The sequence below is a fragment of the Vicia villosa genome, linkage group LG3 (genome assembly GCF_029867415.1).
Source record: "Vicia villosa cultivar HV-30 ecotype Madison, WI linkage group LG3, Vvil1.0, whole genome shotgun sequence".
Taxonomy (NCBI): Eukaryota; Viridiplantae; Streptophyta; class Magnoliopsida; order Fabales; family Fabaceae; genus Vicia; species Vicia villosa.
The window spans coordinates 63,226,031-63,231,038 of record NC_081182.1 but is presented as its reverse complement, the minus strand read 5'-3'; the positions used below and the strand labels follow the sequence as shown (position 1 = coordinate 63,231,038).

Here is a 5,008-nt window from a genome sequence, read left to right as displayed (position 1 = left end):
TTAGAAAGATCGTGTTTTGTTTATCTGGAATCAATAGAATTAGTAGTTCTTCAATGTTCATTTGGGCATGAGCAATGTTCATTTGTGGAGTGACCAGAAAGCAAGTTCTAAGTATTATTATGAATACTTTACCCTGCATATTTTTGATATTTTGTCATATTTTCTTCTACCAAATACATCCAACAACAGTTATATTTTGGGTCAAGTCTTAAAAGTGAAAGCTTGTTTATCCGAATCTCATTTTTAACTTCCTTGTACACCACTTTTTCATCCTACATCATTTATTGCATCTCACAATGATATTTAACTAGTCAAGATGAGATGACAATGGTCATACGAACAATCCATAAGAAAGCTTCGTATTGTAGAGATGAGAATACTCGTAGGTTTATTTTTCAATTTGCCATTATTGAACTTTAGTTACTTATCCATCTCAACCTATCTTCCACTGTTCTTTATCTTGCAAGCGAAAACGTTTCACAATATTAAACAAGGACTTGGTTTAAGTGTGCTGGCTTTGGTATCAATGATGGTTGAGTCATTTGGCAGGCTTGGTTAGAGGGTTGTTGCTTTTATATATATCTAACATGTTATTCTTACAGTCTTGTTGTTATTATGAAAATTCATATGTTAATGTTAGTGTAACATAAAACATTTATATTCATACGTAGAGATAAGATTGGACAAGAAATATGGAACAAATATATGATTAAGAGATGGATTATGTGGCTGTCAGGGTTTAAAAGTTTGTAACTTTGTTGCTGTTTGAGGGTCAAGTGTTAAAATTGAGAGTTGTTGAATGCATATATTAGTAATGCAGGAGCAGCATGAGATGAGAAGCTAGCTGTTGAGTTTAAGCAGTGGCGTGACTCCCTTGAATAGTTGTCGTAAAACACGCACCGCATTGGTGATTTTCTTCCTTAGAGGAAAGACCAAGCAGCAATGAATACTGTCCTTTGTGTATTTAAATAAAAAAGGAAATAAAGAACGGTTTGAAAGATATGAATGTGAGATGAAGAAGAATAGATTAAAATTCCATTTGTGGTTTGGAGTAAGAAAAGTGGAGGTATAGGCTGACAAGAAACATAAGGGTTGGTGTAGTAGTGTATCTGTGTTTTTTGGTCTAGAGCCCACATCGTTTAGTTGACAAGTTAAACAATGCTGTTCGCATATAAAGCAAAAGGATTTCACCTTTATATACTCACGGAGCCGTGTGATGAACACAAAGCGAACTATTCTTTCGCCTTTTACTAAGGAATACCGTGTGTGCGTCACCCAAAGCGGCATATGATAATTTTTGAATGAGTTCTCTTTTTTGAGAGCTCTACAATCCTAGTTTAAATTTGTTAATCATTGCTTAATGAGTTCTCTATTGAGAGCTCTGCAATCATATTTTAAATTTGTTAATCATCGCTTATTTTTTATAATATGATATATGATGTGATATAAGATTTATCTGGTTAGAATATATAAATCCACCTGTAGAAAATCTTTGCTATTTGAAAAATACTACTGCTACAATTATATTTTACTGTACGTAAATACTAGACTATATTATTTATCTATCTTTAGGCAGTTAAAGATTAAATAATATCTTATGAAAATGTATAATAATTATTAAATAAAATTAATAAAGATAAGAAAAGCAATAATTTAACGGTATACACTTTATCCACAAAAAAATAAAATAAACAATTATTTATTTATAAAAAAATTCTTTTATTAAGTGTTTTAGGACCTACTTTCAAATAGATTTATTTGAGTGTGCTTACACTTTAATCCACGTTGAATTTTTTTACAAGAGAAATAAATGATGAAAATTTGTGATCAATTTATTCTGAAGATTTGGAAAAATAAATCTTGTTTACTATTCCCTTATTTTTAGTATACCTCTGGAACATGTTTGGTAAGTTAGCCAATTGGATTAGCAAATTTATTCATTCAATCAAAACATAAAAATGTCACTCTACTATAGTCTTTAAATTTTTTTTTAGATATTATTAAATCAATGTAACACATTTTTGAAATCTTTAAATGTTCTAACGCGGTTTATACTAAAGTGTCATAGTTTTGAAAATAGTCTTTTACTCTTTAGTGTCAAGCGCTTTATCCTTACAATTATATGATTTTAGTTACTTTTCCTTTTTATCACAAGACATTAATTTGTAGACACTTGAATTTTCTCGCTAGTCACAACAACACGTCAAATTTTAATTTCTCAACTGATCATACAGAATCTTTAAAATTTCTGTCATTCAAGCAACAACTTCCGTTCCTTCCATTACAACAACCTCCTTTTTCACCGCCGTTCAATCTCCGGGACCAAATCTATTGCAAAACCTCCAACAACTTTATGCAACACTGGGAGAACATAGTGCTAACGAACTCGTGACGAGCATTTACAACTTAGTGCAACAGCAAAATGCAAACCTCCTCAACAAAAGACTCCTACGCATAGAAGAGAACTAGCAAAAAAAATACGTCTCATAATCACAACTCAAATAGAGGTGCTCCAACACAGCCACTCTATAGCTGCTTTGAGAGCTACGATCGTTGACAGCGTGCCGCAGCCAAAAAGAGCGCCATACTTGCTAGAAAAACATCATTGTCGTCATTGTGTCTACAACTCTCCTCCACATGAATCTATAGGCGGTTATAGCAGCCACATTCCACATGAGGACCATTGTCCCAAGAAGTCTCCTATTTACCCGTCCTATCTCCATTTTTTAAATCAGAAAAAAATGAAACCTAAACTCGAACCCAATCAAAGCGAGTTTTCCCCGTCAAACACGAGGCAGGTTTGGACGGGTACCCATGGGTATGAGTTTGGTTTCCATGTCTAGTAGGAAGAACAAATGATTGCAGGAAGTGTTTGATCTTCGAGAAAGGGTTGTTGTCGGCTGTATGTTTAAAAAAAAGCTGGGATTTGAAATGAACAAGTAAAATTAGTGACCTTGTCACTCAATTCCAACCATATATCAACTACGAAGAGAAGATTTTGGTTGAAGACATAGAAACAAATAAAGTCCCAGGAAATGTTAGGAGTGGAAAATAAGGGGAAGGTAGATGTCCGAAGGATGGAGATAAAGAAAGGCACAAAGAATCACATTTTGGATTTTTTGAATACTCCACATTGAACACTTCCCAAGAGAGAACGATGCATAAATGTGTTACACCGAGTTCTAGGAAATCAGGGTAAATTTTCCCCACCTCGTGAAAGAGTCAGCATAGACTAAAATATCTTTATTTTGCATATTTTACAAGAGTAACGAGAAAGACATGTATGAGTGCATCTAGTTGAAGGATGTGATAAAAGAATTGATAAAAAGGAAGACTTGATAGATATGCCAAGGAGGATATGTGGAAGGGAGATTACAAGAGACATTGAGATTATCCTCGGAGACAACATAGATAAAAGGAATTTCCACGAAGGAAACACTCTACTCCTTGGGGGTGGCACATCACCATAGAAGACAATCAAGGTTGTTGAAGGCATCAATAAAGGGAAAGACAATAATGAAGAAGGGAAAACGAGGGTTTATGACACCTATATCTAGGGGCTATCACTTCATCACATCTATCATCAAAGATTTCTCGTAGTCAAAGATGTTGTTATCCAACAGAACCTTGAAAAGAAAGATTGTAAAGTTGATGGAACTATACGGGAAGGAAGAACCTTCGTTAGGAGAAAAGCCTGAGAAACTCATTTTAGAGTTCAAAGATAGTGAGAAGGTGGGAAGCATCCCTAGTGAGATATTTCTTTTGGGGATTACGGCTAGTATGACCAACTTTGATATATCAAAGATCCTCGTTGATGGAAGAAGCTCATACGGCATTATGTACACCAAACATTTTGAGAAGTTATCCTTAAGGAAGGAGAAGTTGTCCCCCTACATGGGCATTGAACAATGTCCTTTTAATGGTTAAGTATGTCGACCAATAGACTCCAAACATGACTGGGGGGATGAATTGTGATATTTGAAATTTCCAAAAATTCGGTTTATAAAAACTTTTAATATTAAAATATGTACTTTTAGAATAAATTAGAAAACATAGATTGAGCATCGTAGAAAAGAAAGAAATGAGAAAAAAGAGATAAGCAGTAGAATGTTGAAAAAGGTAAATAAGCAGCAGAATATATAGATGATATAAAATAAAAAGAGAAGAGATATAGAGAGATCACAGCAAAGAATTATCCTGGTTTGGCCTTAACCTCTTGACCTACTCCAGTACCCAAGTGTTTCCTCTTGATATTTTCACTAAGATCAAACTTGAGCTTTTTACATGATCAACTTGTGGATCTATGTGCTTGCATGTATTGTCAAGGTGATCCAAGATGGTGGAGTTTATTGATAACAAAGTTGTAATCAACTAATTGGTTATTTAGATTTGATGATGACAACACCTAATATAAAACGATATCTAGTGAAGTCCTTATTTGTTGAAGATAGCTCTTGCGGTCGAAGATGCTCATGATGTTTTATCAATCTATCCTCTTGAATCAAGCTATCTTTTTTAAACATTCTCTTAAAGAACAAGTAATCTCTTTGAAATCAACACTATGGTCAAATGACATTCAAGTGAAGACTTCTTTTTCAAGGTTCGATGATGGTTTGCTTTCTCAACTCTCTGATGATGGTAATTGACTTGAAAAAAATTCTAAGCCTCATCAATCTATAAGATTTAAGATTCTTGTGTGATGCTAAAATCGAAGATAATTATGCCAAGACTTAAAGCTTCAGAGTTGAGAAAGAGATGGAGTGTGAAAGCTCGCCTGGTCGTGTCCGTCTGAGTGGCCAGTGTCTAGTAAAGGCACAAGGGTACATCTTGAAATACTATGGAAAATCACACTCATAATAAAAACCATTGAGAAGCTTCTCTCTATTTGTGAAAACCACCTAAAAATGTTTTTAAAGCCTATCTAAGTGATTAGGGGTTATCTGATCAATTGGAGGACTTTTTATAACTAGATATAATTGTTTGGGACAATCTCTTAGTAATTAGTCGA

The 5,008-nt window shown here is 34.0% G+C and overlaps 1 non-coding gene across 1 annotated transcript; it reads left to right on the top strand.

Annotated features, from left to right (window-relative positions):
• The first annotated feature begins 1,207 nt into the window (after positions 1-1,207).
• Positions 1,208-1,324, top strand: LOC131593664 (U5 spliceosomal RNA). Its single transcript, XR_009281054.1, has one exon. It is a non-coding gene; the product is annotated as a U5 spliceosomal RNA (small nuclear RNA).
• Positions 1,325-5,008: the final 3,684 nt, after the last annotated feature.